Source organism: Molothrus aeneus, chromosome 6 (genome assembly GCF_037042795.1).
Source record: "Molothrus aeneus isolate 106 chromosome 6, BPBGC_Maene_1.0, whole genome shotgun sequence".
NCBI classification, from domain to species: domain Eukaryota; kingdom Metazoa; phylum Chordata; class Aves; order Passeriformes; family Icteridae; genus Molothrus; species Molothrus aeneus.
The window spans coordinates 18,527,981-18,549,846 of NC_089651.1; the positions used below are offsets into that span (position 1 = coordinate 18,527,981).

Consider the following 21,866-nt stretch of genomic DNA (forward strand, 5'->3'; position numbering starts at 1 on the left):
CGCACTCCCGCCGCCGCGGAAGGATACACCTCTCGCAGAAAAAAACAGCCCGCCCCCAGCCGCGCCGCTCCCCGCCACCGCTTCACCGCGGGCGGCGCGGGGGCAGTCGGGGCAGCGCGTCCGGCCGCGGAGCGGGGACGGCGGCGGCCGCGGGGCCCATGACCTCCCGGCGCGGCGGAGGGATCCCGCCGAGGGAGGGGGAACGAGGCCCGGGCCGCCCCGCACGGCCGTGTGTGCGGGAAGAAGTGCCGCTCCGGGATCCCTCCGCGCGGTGCTGCCCTTTAAACGCGGGGGACTCCCCGCCGCGGGGCGCGCACCGGGATGGAGCCGGGATGTGTTTCCTTGTGGCGCCTCACGGGTCCCTTGCCGTGCTGGCCTTGGGGGGTCTGAGAGGCGACAGTTCGCCGTGCCCCGCCTGAGAGGGGAGTGGGACCGCAAACTCAGCTCTTCCGGCACCTGCTTCCCCCCGCACCGCTGCCTGACAGAGGCATTTAAAAATGGCCCCCGTGGGCTGGAGGGGCTGGGACGGCACCTCCCTCCCCTCCCCTCCCCTCCGCGGGGCAGCGCTGAAGGCAGCGGCGGCGGGGCCGGCAGCGGGCGGTGGCCGCGGCCCGCACGGAGCGGTGGCGGCGGGAGCGCCCCCCGGCGGCGGGGCCTGGCCCTGCCCCCGCGCCCGAACAAAGGCGGCGGCGCCAGTGTCGCGCCCTGTCGCGATAGCGGGGCGGGGAGTGACGGCTGCGATAGCGCCCGAGGGCAGGAACGGGCAGAATTACGCACGCTTGTGGGGAAAAAAAGCTTGTTAGTGCAGTAGCTGTAGAGCCGTACTACAGTGGCGGGGCTTGGAAAGCTCGGAGGCCAGCGTTTTCCTGCTGGACCTTCAGGAATTCTGTGATGTGCATGATGTTTCATGCTGCATATTCTGTACTTTGTTGTACAATAAGCTGGTGGCAGTACAAAGTATTCTCGAATAGCAGCTTTATTTTTATAAGTTTCTCAAAGCTATTATATTGTTTGCACTCGTTCTAAGGCAACCAGAAACGTCTGTGGAAGAGGAAAGCTTTTCTATGTAACACCTATCCTGTCAACAGCTACTCACCCAGAATACCAAATTCTCAGCTTTATGCATAGTAGGATGCTAAAGGTTTTGAATTGAACGTAATTTTGCATGTGACTTTGTTTAATTTTGCTTTAATAACACCAGTGAGATGATATTTGGAAATGCCATGCGTCTCAACAAGCCAAATTGCTAGGCAAATTGATTTTACTCTAATTTGATAACAAGAAATTGCCTCTGAAGTTGAGATTTTGCCTGCCCAGTTGTTAAACCAGGTTAACATAGACTTTTACAGGTGAATTCTAAATGTCTAAAATCTTTAATTCAAACCAGAATGGGCTGTCAACAGCACTGCAAGCAGTAGCACTGTGATAATATTAGTAATAACGTGTGTATATTGCTTTGTAGTGCACCAGCTTGCTCTGTAGGTTCATGGGAATGGCTACAGTCCTCTTGGAAGATTGGATATTGCTAGATTGGAAGACACTGGCTTCAGTCCTCATGGCACCACGAGTTTTCCATAGCTCTGGCAATGGCTGGTGAATCCTTAGTGTGGTTGAAAGCAGCACACAAAAAAAACCCTATTTACATCCTTTCCAGCAGGTGATCTGGTGACAAAGCTCTGGCTACATCTGAAAGGGCAATTATTTTTCCCCCCAGAATTATTTTACCTGAGACTTTTTTCTTCTGGTAACAATGACAAAAGTTTAACAAAAAAAAAATCACTATTTCCAATTCAATTACAGTTTGTTATTTCTTCTGCATTGTAGTGTTTTTGCATTGTAGGCCTTTGATTCAATAGAACAAAATACTGTCTTTAAATAAGAAAACTGTGTGACCAAACCATGGTCAAATTATGATAGGACGCTTCAAGAATAAGTTTACTATGTTAAATGTGCCTTTTGGTTTTTTGTTGTTGTTGGGTTTTGTTTGTTTGGGGGTTTTTGTGTTTTGGTTTTTTTTTTGTGTTGTTTGGGTGTTTTGTTTTGGTTTTTCTTTTGGAAACCAGCAGATACATGGCAACTATCTCCCATTAAATCTAATTTGAGTAATTTATTACATTTTGTATAGTATGTTCAGACTTCAGTTTAGAAACTGTTTAGGTTAGTTTCAACATTAGTTTTGCTTTCTAAGTTAATGTTACCACATCAGCCTAGACCCTCACCAGAACATGAAAAAATCTCAGGTAATAAACCTCTGTTGTTTCTACTTAGTTATCAAAGGATGGGAATGATGGATTCATTCATTAAAGGTGTAAAAATTTCAGTCACATGTTACTCAAGAGCTCAGTGTTGATTTTGTGACTTCTGGAGATTTTTTTTTCGGGTATTATTAAACCAAAAGATTTTCAGCATGTATCAAGACCTGCAGAGGTTTCAGTGTGCATTGGCAAGAATCAGTAGTTTTAAATTTCCAAAATAGTCTTCCTAAATTGTTAGTTATAAAAAAATCTGGGTTTTTTGCAGATTTTCTAGGTGTTCCCACTTTGGGAGTAGTTTTTACATTTTCAGCATCCCATATATGTTATGACAGCACAGCCCTAATATCATAAACATTTTTGGTCATCCAGTTTTTACTGGAAATTTGTAGTTAGTAAAATATTAATGTGATGAATGGTTTTGTACAAGACATATCTTTTAAGAAGGAAAAGGTGAACTTTAGACTTGAGTTGTGTGTAGAGGCTGCTGCTGCTACACTGTGATCTCTGGGGCTTTGTGTGGGCCCAGACATCTGCCCATGGCTGCAGGGTCAGAATGCAGCCCTGAGCCTCCCTCTTCCAAATCACCCCTGCAACAAAACCTTGCCATTGACATGAAGCCAAATCCAGCTTAAGCTGAAGAAGATACAGCTCTAGCTGAGCAAATGGTGTTCTGTGCCTGTGAGGCCATTCTGACTTTATTTGCAAACCTGATTTACCAGCTGTGGCAGTGGGTAATTTAGAGAACTGCAAACATACAACCACAATTGAAAAGTCCATCACCTGCTTGACAGTTCTACTCTGCCATGCAGGCGTTGGGGTTTTATTTCTGACTTTTATTCTGCAGTGCTTTTATAGAGACCCAGCATCAGCAGCTGTGACACAGACATCTGGGGGTGTTCCTGTGCCAGTGTCAAAGCTGAGTTGTCATGTATGTTCTGGCTCTTTAGCACGCCTGCCAGGCTCTGAGGCACCCTCATGCCATAAAAGTTTTAAAGCACACTCTGACTTGTGCTATGTCTTATGTAAAACTTGTGTTGGAATTCTAAACTGGAAATACTGTGCCCAAATCCTTACCATGAGTTCTGACAGTCTTAGGAGCCCAGTATCACCAAGTAGAGGTGAAGTATGCAGAAGCAGAGAGTGTTACAAGGAAGGAGCCAAAGGATGTAATCAGATTTAATGAGCCTGATCTTTCATTTATGGTGGTTTTTATATATTCTGTGCAGGGCAAGGAGTTGCTCTGTAGCCATCACTTTCACTACTGGGAAGAAATGATGTGCAAAGAGGTCACAGGTTTCACATTGCAAACAACACTCTTCTGTTGGCATGGTCACACTGAGAATTTGTTTCCTTTGTGTACTGGGTGAGTAAATACCTTGCTGTGGTAGCTGTGAGAGGATTGGCCCCTGCCCTCTGTGCAGGAGCAGGATATTAAGCACCAGCCACTGTGCCTTACCTGAGGTGCTGCAGGTGGGCCCAGGCCATCAAGGTGTGACCACCTCTGGCTGATGTCACAAGTTGGTTTTGACTGACAGTCACAAACCCAAAGCTGGATATCACAAGTGACTATACTCAGGAAGAAAATAAAAGATGTTTCCTGTCAAAGTCTTATTAATTTATCAAAAATGTACGTTTTCTTAGTAGCAGATGGTCAATAATAGATGATAGATGGCCTTCTCTGTGTAAATTAATGGCTGTAATTCACTTGAGGGGATCTGCTGATGTCATAAGCTGCCAGAGTGCAGCTTGAGTGATTTATTAACAGCTGCAGAAATCCTAGGCTGAATTACATCCTTGTATTCACTTAGGGTCTGCAGATTTTTATTTCTAAAATAAATGTGTAGGTTTGAATTTCTTGATGCTTATAGGGATATCTTCTGTGACTCCAATACAGGGGCACGGTGAAGAAATGCTGACTATAAAAGCTCAGATTCCTGCCCATGATTAAAGGCAGATTTTCTCCACTACTGCATATCAATATCATCCCTTTTCTTTATTTTTGAAATCAGCTAATCAGTATCTGTAGAAGTTTACCTAAGTCCTGTTTTGGGTTTTGTTTCCCCCCCACCATCAAATATAAATGATGTCATTATTTTCAGGTACAGGAACCTCTGTCACTCAATGTTGTAGTCACAGCTTCTGTGCACATTGGGCTGTGTCCAGCACAAAAAGCTGGGAGAAGGTTGAGGAGTTTAGCTGTAACTGCTATCTCTAATAATAACAACTAGATTTTGCTGTTTAGAAAGAAGGCAATGGACACAGAGGGCTACAAAAGGTGCCTGGAAACCAAAAGTCTTTGTGTACAGGGAGGAGATTCTTCATGTACAGGGAGAAAACCTTCCTTTCTTCCATAAAAATGGTGAAAATAAAATTTTTCTGAATATGGATCCTAGATTTATCATACCCTTCTGACATATGAACATATGCAAGCAAATGAAACAATAATAATTTCAATTTCTTTTTCCTTCTCCCCTAAAAATTGGAGCTGATTAGGGTGATATTAAATCCTGTTTCTCAAACAAGGGATGCATTTCCAAAATGTAATTCAAGTTGTAGAGGAAGAGGAAAAGGGAGATGAGAATAAATTATGAAGAATTGCATGGCAGGAAGGAACAGTCAGAATTCATTTGCAAATAACTATGCACATTACATTTGCTAAAGATGCAGAATTTCTTGAGAGAACTCCCAGCAAATGTTTGGATGCCAGTTAGAACCCAGTGAAAACCTTCTGGTTTCCTCTCTTTCCTCTCTTCTCTGGGATTTGTTTTGTTTGTTGATAGTTGGATTTCACCAGTCCTTGGAAGAATGCTGCAGTTATTGTTCTCAGAAAGGAATGCTGATTTGCTATTGAGCAAATACTGCTTTGTTCCTGCTTCCCTTCACCAGTGTCTGTCTGACCTGTCTCTGTGTAAGAGGTACCAATAGAAGGAAGGTGGTATTTGTACAGAAAACAAAGGTTGGAACTTGAAGAAAAACAGGCTCCAGGTATTGTTCACAGCCTTGAGGCAAAGCTCTTCCAATTCATTATGAATTTACTAATTTCAGTAAGCCTCTTATTGCTCTTACAGTGTCATGGACAAAGCCCAATCACATCAGGGACCCATAAATTTAGCTATTATACAAATGTACAGAAAGGTATCAAAAAAGTATTTCAAATAAAGATGTAGTTTTTTGTTTTGGTTTGGTTTTCATTTTGTTGTTTTTTTGTTTAGTTTTTTTCCTTTTGTTTTATTTTTGTTTTGGGTCTGTTTGTTTGTCGTGGGGTTTTTTGTTTTGTTTTGGGGTGGGATTTTTTGTTTTTGTTTTTTTTTTGTGTGTGTGGGTTTTTTTTGTTTGTTTGTTTTTGGTTTTTTTTTTGGTTTGGTTTGGTTGTTTTTGTTTTTTTTTTCCTGGAATGAGATGGTCACTTCTGGATGCTTTTAAAATTACTTGTGGTTTTATAGTAGCACATCTCTGGAAGCTTTACTCTCCTGGCTCACCTTTAACTTCATAGGAGCTGTACATACAGCAGGTGACAGCTGGACCACAGCCAGCCCATGATTTGTAACTTCCAGGGCAGTTGTAAAAGCATTCTCCACTTCCTTTTGAATTCTACCTGAATCCATCCCTTTTTTTTTTTTTCCCAAACTCTATTTAGGTTGTTTGGGGTTGCTTTTCCTTGTCACTATGTGTCTTTGATTTGCTTGCTCACTTTGGATACAGTTTGAATGAAGGCTGCTATGCAAAAACTTTGAGAGCTTGGCAAGTGTCTCCCTTAAGCTGTATTGATCTCTGTGATTTTCATGCTTTGGAGGGAGGAATTGTTACTGCCTTTCCAAAGCTCCATTGTTGCTCAGAAATTCATTATATTGGCTTGAGTTTTTCATTTTCTTTTGTCAGACCAACAAGAAAGGTTGTTAATTCTGTATTTTTTTTTTTACAATCAGCCTTTTCCTCCCTGCACAGACAGGCAAATCAGTGCAAGACTACAGAGTCCCAAGGGGTTATGATACAGGATACAGATCCTGGTTATTCTGCAAGTTCTGAGAAAACTTGTTCCCCAAACAACAGCAAGATGCCTGGTGCTCTCAGTTCCCCAAGCCCTCTAAAATAGAGACAAAGCAGAGGTAGTTGTTACAGCTGACCTAACCCTGAGTGGCCACCAGAAGAAACAATGGACTGCTTACTGTCTCTCATGGTAAATAGCAGTGAACCAGGTTCTGCTCTGCAGACTCTTTGGGCTGCCTGGACCACACCTGTTGGAAGGTAGGAAGGAATTTCATTCATCCATTAGAGATTGCTGAATCCAAAGAGATGGTATGTGCAGTTCTGTCACTGAGCAGTCTCCAGTCATGTGAACAGCAGCAGGAATCTGTGTGTCAAGTGATAGAGCAAAACCACAAATTTCACCTTGCAAGCTTTGTTCTTGTAAAAAGTTTGGGTGAGTGCTTTTCTTTTCTTGGATGGAGTTGTTTTGGTTTTGAGGTTTTTTTTTTTTGTTTGGTTTGTTCTTAAATGTACAGGATCATGGAATATTTCTGATGGATACTGATCTGATTCCACCTGAGTGTGCTGATCAAAGTGGTATTTGTCCATCTATATTTATCTACATTACTTGCACTAATACACACCTGAAAAAAGTAGTGTCTGTTTCTAAGATGATCCAAACAGTAGAAAAAGGGCAAAAATGATCCAGAAATGTGCCTGTTTCATGTTCTTGTTGCAGATTTTCATACACTCACACTGTTCTGCCATTATCTAATTACAAAATCTAACAGTCATTTCTTCTTATCACTGCTTTTGGGTTTGTTGGAGAGATATGTGGGTATTCATCTTTCTCCCTCTCTTACCAGAGCCTGTCAGGCCTTTGGCTTTTCCTGATGGAGGATGGTTCTGATGGTTCTCAGGTGTGTTTTTGGTTGGGTTTTGTTTGGTTGGGGTTTTTTTGTTTTGTTTTGTTTTGTTTTGTTTTTAATTCATTGGATGCTCAGTCCTTTTATGCTACATCAGCACGAAAGAGTTACCTCACAGTGAGCACTGGATGCACATGCAAATCATGTATCTCTTCTGACATAAACCACACAGGCACTTTGCCAAGAGTAAATCCCATGAGAAGGGCAGTAAATCAAGCACAATGTTCTCTTTTCCCTGTGGATACCTCAAGCCCCAGCTATTGTTTCCAGAGAGGCTGCCTTACCCAGCAATGGTGCAGTAGCATGGATAATTTGTTTTCTTATAGTTTTGGCTTCATATCCCAGGGCTGGCACGAGAATTTTTCCTCTCCTTGGAAAAAAAAAAAAGGAAAAAATTAGAGAATTTCTGTCAAGTGGCAAAAAATGAGTGCATCTCTGCAGCATTTCCATCAAGCAAGATGGAGTTTACTTGTTCACTACTTGCTCAGAAAGGGGAACAATGTCTTCTACCATTTGATGACACATTTTGGAAGAAGGCAAGAGGTTAATTTAGGGGAGGGAAGGATGAGGAGTTTAAAAGAAATTCTGTCCTTTTTTCCTTCATTTATGTATTTTGGAAAAGAATAAAAAATCTGAGCTGAGGTAAATTTGGACCAGATGAACTATCAACACCTGCAACAATGGAAAATGTCTCAGGATTTAATATATGCAACTACTGAGCATCTTTTTTTCTTGCATGTCTATTACATTGGAGACTTGTATCTTATGGAGGTAGTTTTGAGAGCAGTTTGGAAGGAAGCCAGAAAAAAATCTCTTTCAAAGCCAGCCAATTTTTGTTAGACATTTGGATACAGTACCAGCTATCAGTTATGTGAGAAAAACCACTTTGGTTTTATTTGATGTTGAAAGACATACAGGAGTCTTGGTGTTCTTCTGGTGATTCAACTCTAGAGCGCATCATATCTGCTTTGCTGTATCACCCTTACAGTTCTGCAGATGGGAGTGTCACACCATTTTACATGACATTGGCCCTAAAACTACTTGATCAGCCTCAGGAGAGGTTCATGAAGGTCCAATGCAAATTTCAGTCTGTAGAGGTGGAATTTCAGTGACTTTCCCTTTGGTTTTTCAAAATCATTATCCATTTAAGGTGCCAAGCTTAGGCTGATTGAGAGAGATTGTTGCTCTGCTCTTTTGGCAATCAGAGATCACTGTAAAATGTCACAAAGTGGACACTCTGTCTCTGCTTTTCAAATTTTTGGTCATAATGCCCAGTTGCCTACTTTGTTCATGTAATGGTGAGTTCTGCTAAAGTCTCTGTGATAAATAATTTGTTTACTCAAAGTGAAAGAAAAATAGATCATTTGTCTCTGCTTACTTTTGAGGCTTTCCCTCAGTGTGCTTGTGATAGGTATATGTATCTCAGTGCAATGGAATTACAGCTTTGATAAGGTGTCTTCCCTAAATATGATAGAAAGTCTTGCTGGACTCCAAAGAGCAATGCAGTAAATCTGCCTCAGGTATTATCACTTCAGGAACTATCATAATTGACCTGCTTCCTTGTGGCTGTAAAGCACATTGAAATATATTATTGTAAAAAGCCTTTTCACTCTCCTCTCAGCTTTGTCTAGGACTGAAGCATGGAAAAAAAAATTGGTTACTGCCATGGATGTTCATGGAGGAGGCTTGATGCCTCTATTCTAAGGTATGGAAAGACTGTGTTATTCCTGGAGGCAGAGTGGAAGGCAAGAGATGGAAATTTAATCTGTACTCCTTTTTTCATACAGGCAAGTGAGAAATTGCCAACACATCTGGACTGGGCTTTGCCTTGGCAACAAGGGGTTTTTTTTGCTTGACAGGGTTTGGTTTGGTTGTTTTTTGGTTTTGGTTTTTTTTTTTTCTCCTTTACAGACTCCATCCTGATGACTTTGGCATCTGTGGGAACCATAAAGTGGTAGATGCAAGAGGCAGGATTGCAAGCTCTGAGGTTGGTGAGTGGTCTGATACTTTTAAATGACAGAAGGCTAGGGGGATGTAATGTGTTCTAAACATGCCTGCCTATTCTGACTTTTTCTGCAGACAGCACCTTCCCCTTGGTCAGTCTCAGAAGCTGTCTGTCTGCTTTTCTTGTTAGTTGTAACACTTCACTAGTAGTTTACAGAGGGAGCATAATGAAAACACAAACTCCTTCACTGGAAATGGTGCCATTAGAGGATAGGGAAAGGCTAGGATGACAGATTCCTCAATGCAGTTCTAGTTTTGCATGTGAAACATTTCACTAATCTCCTGTCTCCCTCTGTTATTTGTCCTTCTAATCTTTTTTATACCCTATCAGTAAGTTAATGAAGTCTACCTCAAAGATTTGCTATGTGACTTAAGAGTGTTTAAAAATTACATTGTAGTGAAGTAAAAGATCCTCCTGAAATTCAGCCTTTCACATTCTCCTCCTTTCTATTTATTTAGAGGAAGAATTAATTTGTATCCAGCTTTCTAGATGAGCTAGAAAAAAAAAGTTCTTTTTGATTTGCTGTAACTTTCTGACATTCCTTCTCAGCCTTCTGCCAGAAGTAACCATGGTCATGGCGGTGCAGTGCTAGGTCTTGCAAGATGAAGGCTGATTGACAATTTTGGCTTTCTTGAAATTCCTGTGGGTTTTGAAGACCTGGATCAGCTTTCTAGGAGGGTACAGTTTCACTAGCAGGAGCATGGAGGGCCCAGTGTGCAAATACTGTTTTAATGGAGTGGTGACAAATAAGCAGCCTGAGCTCCAAGACTGGGGGAGGTCTGGCTCTTGTGATTCAGGGTCTGAGTCTGTAGCTGAAGGCCAGTCACTTAAATGCCAAACCCATTCACCTCTTTGAAGAATTCCAAAATGCCTCTGAGGAGAGGTGGAGACAAACAGGGAAACTTGGCCAGTGACACACCAGGAGAAACAAGGAGTATCCCTGTTCAGAGTTAGTGAGAACATGGATGGAGTGATCAGAGTAGATGCTTGCACATATCTACATAAAGCAAATCAGTTTTGCTTCTCCTGCTTTGCCGTCCTTTGTCATTCCCATTATCTGAATGCAAGAGAACATCTGATGAGAGGGGAAATTTTTCTTGATTTTTCTGAATATTGATGGGAACACCCTTTTAAGGAGCTCTGGCTTTTCTAGTCAGTGTTTTTTTTTTTTTTCTTCACACAAAGAGGAACATGATGTGCCATCATGTCAGAAAGCTGGTTCCCCAGTAGATGCCTGCCAACATGAGAGGTCATATCTGCCTCTCCTGCCATGAGCAGAGAGAGGCTGCTCTCTCAGGGCCTCAGAGCCCAGTTTATCAATACAGCTTCTTCACATCCCCACTACTCTGGAAAAATAGCTACTTGCTGGCAGCTAATAAATGGTTAGCCCCAAGAAAAGGCTGCTAGGTTCAAATCTGTAGGTGACATTCAGAGGGATGGCAGGGAACAGCTGTCTAGGTGGCTACAGGATGCAGTGATTTTTCAGGGAAAGCTGACATCAGTGGGAAGGCCCTGGTTTCACTGAGGAACCTTAACGGTAAGAGCAATGTCTTATTAAATGTCTAAGTAGTCTTATAGACTCTGTCTTATGGACAGAATTCCAAGCTTGAGATCAGGCATTAAGGACTGCCTTGTGTTCTTGTGCATAAAGGGCACAGTGTGTAAGGCCCAGCTGCCAAAGAGGTTGCTGCATGTGCAGTGTTGTGCTGAATGCAGAGATTACTGCACCTTCACAGCAAACCCTGAAGGTTTTCCTCAGCTGCCTCAAGAAATACAGCGACTTTATTCTTTGCTTTGAAACAGCTTCTGTGCTGAAACTGAGAAGTACAGAAGAATAACCTTCATTTTCCCTGTCCAACTTTGCTTTTGGTACTGTGTTCCTCTCCTCAAGAAAGCCTTAGACCTGGTATGTAAGAACAATCTCTTTAAAGGACTCCATGACTGAAATCAGAACTTGTTCTTTATTATAGCTCCCTCACAGGTCTTGGTCTTTTCATTATGGTTAAATAATATAAATTTACTTTTAACGTTTTCATAGTAACACCTAACATCTGATATAGGTATGCTTTTGGTTTCTGCTATCCTTTTTTGTCCTGAAAGTATAGATACACAGAACAGATAAATGCTTTCAATTATGTATTTTGGTTTTTTGTGTGTTTTTTTTTGTTTTGTTTTGGTTTTTGTTTTTTGGTTTTTTTTAATATGGAAATAAACTCCAGGATTCTAGCTTTCAAGATCCTACTCTGCCTCAGCTTCTTTGTGAGGCTACAGTCTGTGTGTGATCCCCAGTCTGCCAGTCCAATTACACCCCATAATAACCATTAGCCTGTTCTCTAGGCTTTTATTCTTTTCATCCAGTATCCATCCATTAGGTGTAGCAGGCAGAGCTTGCAGGACAGGGTTGGCCAGTCTCATCATCCTTGCCCCAAAGAGGCCACCTCCCTGCGAAGCCCCCTCCCCCAGGCATGGTGTCAGAGCTGCTCTGGCCATGCTCCTCAGCTTTGCCATTGGGCACCCCTCGTGAGCCTGCTGCATCTCTGGGTGTGCATTTGAGGCCATACCTTCTGCATTCAAACAGAAATGCAAACACTTCTTTTGCAGTCTTCTTCGAATTGCTTTGTGATGGGGATGGAATTTTAGATTACAAATCTGACAAGCAGCAGTGGTCTAGTTACAGTCTCTGTTAAGCTTTTAAAACCAAATGGCCCCTCATAAGTGAAAAGTCATCAGTGTAGAAGCTAGCTATTTGTTACTTTAAAAATGAAAAAAAAATTCCAAACCTCTCTTAGTTGTTAATTTTTTCCTCATATGTTTGTTTACTCGAGGCATAAAAATGTGTTTAGTTAAAATACTAGTAAGTGGAATTTCCAGGAGGAGATCTACTTTTGGTGTATTTTTCATCAGCATTTTGTAGCTAATGCCTAAGTGCTGTACTACTGAGTTGTTCTGCTAGAGCATATTGTCCTAGCCCATATTCCTCTCTGCTCTGCAAGGGAATGGAAACTCCATAGGTCATAAGCCAGTAATCTATTGATTCATTATATCAGCCAGACACTACAGAGCAGGCATTTTGCAAAATCCTGCTGCCTTAGTCTAGCTGTTCATCTGTCTGTTTCTTGTTGTGGAAAGTTTTTTCATATCTCATGGGCCAGATGATCTAATTTTTATGTGAATTTTCAGTTTCTTTTGAAGTAAAATATTTTCTGAAGTGGAATTTTGCTGAGAAAGTCTGTTAATGCACTGTCCCTCTGTAACCTCTTGTGGTGAGATGGTAGGTATAGACAGGACAGATTGACAAGGCCATTTTTGTGGGGGCCAGGGCAGCACAGAGTAAAGCTTGCTTTCAGACAAGGGATTACTGGATCCTTGTTTGCTCTCCTGCTCTTTGCAGTCTTATTTATGAGTCTACTCTTAGTCCTCCTATTTTAGGAGAGAATTGTGAAAAAGGTGATTCATCACTCATGATGCCTGACCCCTGACTCTCTGGAGCCTGGATAGTTTGTGTACCCTGTACAAACTTGGGTGACTGCATTAGTTTTGTGGCTTCCTGTGGTCAACATTTGATCCTTTTGGGTCATCTCTCTCTGATTTCATTGACTCTGGAAATACTGACATGCTTAGACATTGTGGCAGGGACACACATGTTCTCTAATGGCAAAAGACACTAGTAAGCTTGGCTTACCTGTTTTGACTCTGTCATCCTCCTCATCTCAAAGTGAATTGAGAGTTGTCAGTTTTTCTGTCAGCCTCTCCTCAGTGCTACAGCCATTTCAAGGTAACAGTGAGACCATGCAGACCATGCCATCTGCAAGGTGTTGAATTTCTTGTTTGGGTTTGTTTAGTCAGCTGTGCATTATCCTGCTGACAGGACACAGGGCTGGACACACATGAGGTCACCACAGCTGTCAGGAATGAATGTAGGTTTGGAATTTGGAGAAAACAGCAGTCCATGCTTGTGCCACCTGAAGGATTCCACATGAACTGTGTGCTCTTCACACTGCTTGTGCCTCAGGATTAGCCATGAGCTTCAAGAGTCAATGAGCAGACAGAGTGTTTTCTTCAGGAAACAACTCTTTTGCTGTGCAATTTTTGCTGGCTTCTGGATTGCCAGATGAAATGTGATGCATGATGTCCTAAATGGATTGATTCCTGGTTACCTGGAGAAGAGGAACTGATACTGCTCCTTACAAGACTGTCTGAGGTATCTGGGCTAATGAACTCTTCAGTCACAAGACAGGTGCCAGAGAAGAATCTAGGGTTTTCCTTCATAATGAATTTCTGATGAAATGTTTTTCCCCCATCAGGCTGGTACCCTAATTTATTGACTTTCAGTTCATATTTTGTGTCTATACTTGTTTTCCTGAGCCCTTAAAAATGCAGATGCCTGTGTGTATGCATTTGTCCAAAGTTTCCTAGTGCTCTGAACAGTGGAGGCTGGGACTTCTGTGGAAAGCTGGTTCTTGTAATAAGCTCAAAAATTGTATTCTGTAACTGCTTAACATTCTCCAGTATTTAATAGGAAGATCCTGTCACCCTCCACAGGCTATGAACTTAGAAAACTGAGAACTAAATAGAGGCCAGGGATTGTCCCACTACTGACCTTCTGACTACCCATTTCTTGCTCACTGCCCCAAATGACTTCTTTTCTATAGCAGAACCATGTAATAATCTTACTTGATCTCTATGTTTCTGTAAGGGCAAAAAAATTACCAGGATATTTTAAATTAGCTCTTAATAAAGCCTTTCTGATTTATTGCACTCTTCTGGAAAGTTAAGCCTCCCATAAAATCCTGTAGCAGTGATTTGGAAATTTAATTATGTTTTTGCTTCAGAGGTTATGAAAAGAAATTTCTTTGTGAGGGAGGGAAAGGGAGCTGAACTTTTGAAATCAGTCTCTTGCTCTGAGGAAGGCCAGCTAGAGCTAGGTTCATGAATAAAACTTGTTTTTATGGAGCAAGGTTTCTAAGCAAAGGAAAAGACAAACTGTAATTGAGAGCTGCATTCAAGGAAGCTCTTGACGCCAACATCAGCAAAACTTTTGGTTTATCACCACAGCCCAGGCACAGTTATACTGATGTAAAATAACTGAGCCAAAAAAATTACCATTTACCTCTGTAATGAATGCTACCTATTAGTGCACACAATTGCCCATTCTGGGTGGTGGTGAGGATGATAATGCGCAGGCAGGACATCATCACTATCTCTATCCAAAACCATGAAAATCCCTCACCACACAGTATTCACATGGAGGAGTTGCTGATGCTGCTTTCAGAAGGAAGAATGGGTGTCAAGGCCTTGTTCTATCAGCCTTAAGACCAAATTTTTGCTCTTTTCACCCCTTCTATGCCATTCAGCTAGTGGCTTTTAATAGCTTTATTCTAGCCTTATATATTTACCTACAGCCACACATCACATCAAAATCAATACCTTCTCTTTAGAATTCATTTGATGCATTACAGTACTGGAGAGAATTTCCAGTGGGAACACTGGGAAATTGGAGATTAGTTACCAAGTAAATATCTGAGATTTGGTGCCAGAAGGCTGTTCTAGTTTCATAAGCACAATTTAATAATTTTTTGCCTTTGTGTATGTCAAAATCATAACTGAATAATTCTTGCTTGTGATTCTAAAGAAATTTGACTGAGATCCTTTTCTCCTTTTTTCACTCAGTAGCAGCTTCTGGAGTCTTTCCACTGTGGTTGTGGAAAAACCTGGTCTAATGAGGCTGCACCAGACCAAATGCATCTCCCATCTTGGTCCCCTGGGTCATCGGAGCTCTTCTTTGCTTTGTTCCTCCTGATGCTTAATCCAACCTGCTGTGCAAAGGAGGTTGCTCTAATTGTGTTTGCTCCCTACACAAATTTTTTGTGGTAAGCAAAGGTTTTGCCATACTTTTCATTATGCTAGAAATCTTAACAAAACACTTCCTCAACTAATGACTTTTTCTCCCCCAACAATTTGGGTCCAGCTGTTCATTTAACAAATAACGGTGTTGCTCTTTTAGCACCCTCTAATAAACCAAGAGTAAATTACTGACTGACCTACTTACTGGGATTGTTTAAGTAATCCTCAATATGGCAGTATAATTTGGTGCCTTAAAATACAGGGCATACAATTTGCAATTTAAAAGAAGAAATATTGGATGTTAACACAAGTGGGTAACATAATAGCCTGAGGAATATTATGTTTCATATCTAAGGTCCCCCTCCCTTTTTTTATTCCCTTCAGCGGCTGCATTTTGTTCTCCCCTCTTGTACATGAACTTATTCCTGAATTTCTGAATGAATTTTTCACCCATCTCTGAATGGTCTGGAGCTAAACTAAGATATGTGTTTTCTATCTTTAGTAGTAGTATGTTTTAAAGGGAGAACAAAACATGTGCTTGCATTACACCATTTCTTGCTTTGTGCATTCCTTGTACATCTCTGAGCATTTAGCAGTGATAGCCCATTTAAAGAAGAAGAAAAGTATTTCAGGAGTAGGGGGAATCACTAAGATACTACATTTTCTTTCTTAAAAGGTGATGGAAACATTTCAAAGTCAACAGTCAGGCACTTAGCTTCCTGATTTAGCAAAAATATTGTACTTAATTCTACCTAAAAAGCATTTTGTGTTACAGATTCATGCTTTAGCACTGAATCTCAATTTCTTTAAATCCAAAATGTCATAAGTCTATGACCATATTTGTCTGTTTGGGGCCATTTCACAGAATGGGTCAGGTTGGAAAAGACCACAGTGATCTGATCCAACTTCCCTGCTTAAGCAGGGCCATCCCAGAGCACATGGCACAGGATTGTGTCCAGATAGGTCCTGAATATCTCCAGTGAGGAACACTCCACACTCTCGCTGGCCAGTCCAGCGTGTGATCACCCCGCAGTAAAGAAGTTCCTCCTTGTGTTCAGATAAATTTCCTGTGCATCACTTTCTGCCCACTGCCTCAAGTTCTATTGCTTGGCTCCCTCCTCTTGGCACCCTCACTTGAGGTGCTTATTAACATTGATGAGGTCTCCTCTCAGTCTTCTCTTCTTGAGGCTGAAGGCCCAGGTCCCTCAGCATTTCCTTGTGAGATGCTCCAGTCTCTTAACTCTCTTTGTTGCCCTCCACTGGACTTGTTCCAGGAGCTCCAAGTCTCTCTTGTCCTGAGGAGCCCAGAACTGGACACAGCACTCCAGATGTGCCTCACCAGGGTAATTCCCTACTGGTAGTGCTGCTCCAAATGCACCCCAGGATCCCGTTGGCCTTCTTGGCCACAAGGGTGCTGATGGGCATGGACAGCTTGTTGTCCACCAGGACCCCCAGGTCCTTCTCCACAGAGGGGGTTCCCCCCAGCCTGTCCTGGTGCATTTCTTTCAGTTATAAATAAGATATGAGAAAAGATATCCCCTCAAAATTCTCTGCTGAATTTTCTTATTAGTTGCTACCTTCTTCCTATTATGTTGATTCCAGTCCCTATATTATGAAATTTTAACACACTACTGCTTGCCTACAGAAATAATTGTCAACTAACTTCAAGTTTCATATATGACAGTTCCACTTCAAATCTTGACAAGGATGGATCTACTTTTGATTATTGCTGCACAGGTGTGGCAAGCTCCCAGTGGTCTGTAGGAGACCTTCAAGGCAGTTATATTCATCAGGTTTCACCCTGTTTTATAATAGAGTTTGGCCTGAAGTTCCTGAACATGGCTGTGTTTCAGAGTTGCTGAATGCACATCCTGGTCATGACTTTGAATGAGTTATTTCATTGCAAAGCCATGAGTAACGGGATTCCTAATTTCCACTTGGTTGCTTAAGCAACCCTCTTAGGATTTGGGCCTTCGTGTAGATGTCACTGAAGACTTCCAGCAAATGTGTGACTACTGGCAAACTAAAGCATGTTGCAACTTCAGCTCTGTAGAAGCCTCTGCTCATACATACAACCTTGGGTTAAACAAGGACCATTTATCACACAATTAGGAATCCTCTATATGGATTTGTTTGATTTCTGTTCTAACAAGGACAAGTGCCAGACATTAAAAAAATGAATGTCTGATCCAACATACTTTATTCTGCCAGAGGAAGGGGTTTTATTGAATGAGAAAGATCTCCACAGGAAACTAAGAGAAAACAGAGCAATTTGAAGTGGTTAGAAAAATGTGCCAAACCTACCTTAGCAACTTTAAATAAAGAACTGCGAACATCTGGATTTAAATGAAATGTTTGGTAACTTCAGTGTGTGTGGAACAAGACTAAAAATTACCTAGTGACCATACTCAGCTACTGCTTCTAACCAGGCATTGCATCTACATTCAAACAAGACAATGAGGGGAAAAAAAAGACTGAAGAAAGAAGAACTTGGGTGTGCTACAGAGGTTTGGTAACTATCTAGTGGTAGTTGAAATACGTGAAGAGAGAAGTTGTGGAGCCAGGTTTGTTTACCAGATGTCTTACAGAGGAATTGGAATACAGCTTCTCTTGCCTAATTTTCAGACCTATGTACTATTGTCATGTTGTCTAGAAAACTGATGAATTATCTCACAAAGAAAATGATGAAAGCATTGTTATGACACATGTAAGACTGGACTGATAAAGCAGTAGACCATATTACAGAGGCAATTGGATATTGACCCTATATGGGGGAGGACTTGGTTGAGATTCCGCAATCTTTATTTCAATAGTGGAGACTTGGGTTAGGAATATGGTAAAAGAAAAAAGGAGAAATTAATAAAATGCATGTGGATGCCACTCAGCTGCATTTCTCCGTCTGCTCGGCATCACAAGTGTTTAGTCAGCATTATTGGCAGAAGCTTATTCTAACACCTAATTCTTGTTCAGTGAGAGGCACTGCAACACTTGCTAAATAAAAGTGCCAAAACTGTGCAAAAATCGGAAGGAAGAATGAAGTTCAGTAGATTCTTGGCTTTAACAAATACTTCTTGACTGCTCTTTCCAATCAATTTATTCTGCTGTATGATCACAGAGGGATCATTGTTAGTTGTCCTTATAGTGAACGCTGTAATGTATGTTAAATTTTTGACATTCTTCCTCTCTGTGCTTGTCTTCAGGAACTCTATGGAGATATCCAAACTTACTGCAGAGTAGCAGGTGTAAATTAGCCTGTATGAATCTTTCTGCTGCATATGCTTTAGGGTTTTCAGGATCTGGGCTAGCTCTTTTAAGACTCCATGCCATGATGCCATTGGAAGCCCACCAGTTTTCAATCTCCATGTTGCTCTAAGTGAGGTTTTCCCTATGGCATGACCAGTTTGAGTTGGGTTGTGCTTACCTGTTTGATGTTCCATGGTGAATGTCTGGTATTTGTTTTAGCACCATGAGGTGCTGGAAAGAGACTGCAGAATCCTTCATTGCATCAGCCTTTCTTATGCAGCAGGGTGTCTCTGAATTTAATAGACATGTCAAATGAGAAGTGTTTCTTCAATTTGGAAAGAAGGGTTGAAAGAAAAGAGAAGTAGAGGATTTTCTCAGCAGTATCAGGAGCAGGATTTGTCCTGACATTTGCGTGGTCTACTGAGACACATTCCTTCTTAATTTTCATTCCAGAGGTCAACAGGTGGAAGATCAGTGGAAGTCTGTCAGTGGGAAAACCTGCTCTGAGACAGTCCTTCCAAAGGGTTTGAAAGGGTGTGGTTGTATGTGCAAGTCCCAGCAAGTGCCAGTTGCACTTCTCCACCTGGCTAGATACCTTCTTGAAGTCTTCAATAGTAAGGCAATGCTCTTCCTGAGAGGGAGCAGGCAGAGAACACAGTATTCACAGTATTTAGAAGATTTTCAGGTCTGTGGACAAGATAAATTAATGCACTGGGAATCAGATAAGTAATTCAAGGGAAAAAGAAACACAAATTAAACAGTCAAGAGACTGTGGTTTCATGTTTAGTCTGGGAACTTGTCAGGATGTCCTGTGGGTTCATTATGGCTCCAGTGGTGCTTCCCAGTATATCACACTACAGTCTAATCAAATGGAGAGTGTATATAGTTCTCAGGACACTTTAAGGGACCTAAAGCTGTACTTTTTCTGTCTGTTGTTTTTCTTTTGGGCAGGCTTTGTGAATAAATTGTGAGATACTTGTTTTGTACTAGCAAGAGAAGGCAGCCTCCTTTATTGCTCAACAAAGGACAACTCTGCAGTGAAGTGTGTGTCTTCACAAATCAAAAATATGCCCTGGCAAGGAATTGCTCCAGTGAGATGGGTGTAGAGAAGACATTCCCATCCCCCATGGACCTAGGGGCATAATGGCAGCTGGAGTCAATGGCTACATTAGGCAGGATGTCTGAAAAAGCAACGTCTCCAGGATGAGCATAGGAAGAAAGCTTGGACTGTGCAAATCATTTCGTCCAACAGATGAAGCCCTAAAATGTTATTGTAGCATCTGAAAAAGGAAGATCTCTAAAATCAGGGGAGATAAAAGTGTTTTTCCAACCCACAGCAAAGCAAATTTTTTTTCTGACCCACACTTATCTTCCTGAAGTAGACAGTGTGAAGCCTTGTGCACAAGGCTTCTAAAAGCCTGGAATCCCAGGGCTAGTTTGTGGAGGTCAAACAGAACATTAATTTGGTAGCCTTTAAGAGTCTGGCATGGTGTCAAAGCTGTTCTTCAGTGTGTTATGAGGGAAAATTTGTGTTTGCTGTGGTCTACTCTCTTTTGCTCAACAGTCCAGTGATGTCATTTAAGAGATGAGAGGAAATGAAGAGTGTTTGGTCTTTGTGCTGATTTTCTTGGGGTAGAGTTAATTTTTTTCTCAATAGGTGGTGGGCTATTTTTTTCTCAATAGCCTGTGTTTTGGATTTGTTCTGGAAACAGCTCTGGAAATTCAGAGATGTTTCAGTTATCACTGAGCTGTTCTTACACAGAGTCAAGGCCTTTCCTGCTTCTCATACCACTCCAGCAGCGAGGAGGCTGGGGGTGCACAAGGAGTCGGGAAGGCACACAGCCAGGGCAGCTGACCCCAGCTGACCAAAGGGATGTTCCAGAACATACAGCATTGTGCTCAGCACATAAAGCTGGGGGAAGAACAAGGAAGGGCTGGATGATGTTTGCCTTCCCAAGTCACCATTACACATGATGGAACCCTATTTTCCTGGGAAAGGCTGAACACCTGCCCATGGGAAGTGATTTAATTACTCCTTTTATTTTGCTTGTATGCATGTGGCTTTTGCTTTCCCTATTAAAGTGTCTTTATCCCAACCCACAAATTTTCTCACTTTTACCCTTCTGATTCTCTGCCCCATCCCACTGTGGGGGATTGAGTGAGTGGCTCTGTCTGGCTGAGTTGCCAGCTGGTGTCTCATGGCAGTCTCAGATCCAAAAAGATATTTAAGCTACGAATGGGGAGGACAAGCCACAAGGTCCAAAAAAATTATATGGGTTTTGTATATTCCAGTTTTCAGAAGAATATAATTTTACATCTTCACAGTTTGAGATTTTTTTATCTCCTCCAAAAATCCTTGCTTCAGTATTGTATCTATTTGTACTTTTTGAATGGTCCCTGTTGATGTTTCACATCAGTAGAAAACTGGTCTTTGGAGAAAGTAGAAGCATCTGGATATGGAACACTATTAAATATACAGTACAGCAGAAGCTGGGTGCACTGCACTTATTTTCATTGCTGTTCCATTTCATTTGAGACCATGTACTTAGCTGAGCCTGGAAATCTCTTTTCTAGGGGCTGCACAAGGCTCCTGTTCTGAATGGCTGCTAGACTGCAATCTTTCTGTCTAAGCAAAACGTTGGAGTTAAAAGGGAGGGAAAGGACCAGTTTCAGAGATGTGCAGTCTGATCCTTACTATGGTGATTTGCCAAATTGGCCATGCTGCTTCCTCAAACTATCGAGGGAGCAGGGCAGTTACCAGCCTCTGCCAGGGTGCATCCACTGCAGCTGCATGCAGAAGTGCAACAAGTCAGGCAGCAGGCAGGGCACAGGGAGAAAACAGCAGTGCTTAATTTGAACTGACGGCATTTGATGCAACACATCAGGAGCTGTAAAGGGACAGGAGGCATTTCTCTTTAGCCAGACTGCTGATGTCAACTTGGATAGCAGATGCTCCAGCTAGATTACAGAGACAGGATAGAAAAGGTCTCACTTTCTTGCAAGATCTACCTGCTAATTCTACTGTTTTCCTGTAGCCTTCTCAGCTTTCTCTTGTGTTACACTGAGACCTGTTATTTTCATATGGAAGAAGTAAAAATGTGCGGTCCGAGTTCTGCATCACTTTTCCTACAGAGGGGCAGGATTGGCAAGAAATGGTGATTAAATATTTGCACTTTCTCACTTTCCATTTATTTCAGGAATCAGCCCACACCTGCACACATGCACACGTTTATAGCTGAAGCTGAATGTGCAGTAGTCAAGGTTCATACCATCTTTTAATTGTGCCTTGTGCAGTCAGATTATACTCAATGGTACGATGCAGAAGCATTCTGTGGGGAACACAGCAGTGGCAATCCCACCAAATCATTAGCAGGAATGCATAATCTACAGCCCTGCAAAAACCCTGGGTCCCACAGGACCTGTACCAAATCTGACCTGTACAGTGTAAGGAATTGCTACACTCGAGATGAACTGAAGCAACTGGAGAAGGCTCAAGTGCTGACCTTCCTCTGTTTTAGACCCCTGCTGCCCCAGCTCAAGGAATTCTGTCCCGAGCCTGCCAATTGATACATATTCATACTGCTTATTGAAAGAGACAACGCCCTGGCTATTAAATCTCATACTTGC

At 42.0% G+C, this 21,866-nt stretch overlaps 1 protein-coding gene across 1 annotated transcript in view; it reads left to right on the forward strand.

The window, feature by feature from the left end:
• The first annotated feature begins 14,825 nt into the window (after positions 1-14,825).
• The window catches only part of C6H11orf24 (chromosome 6 C11orf24 homolog), a 68,844-nt gene continuing 61,803 nt past the window's right edge, over positions 14,826-21,866 (forward strand). The window contains exon 1 of the mRNA XM_066551959.1: positions 14,826-15,022. The gene's annotated coding sequence lies outside the window, so the exon portion shown is untranslated. The remainder of the gene's footprint in view (positions 15,023-21,866) is intronic.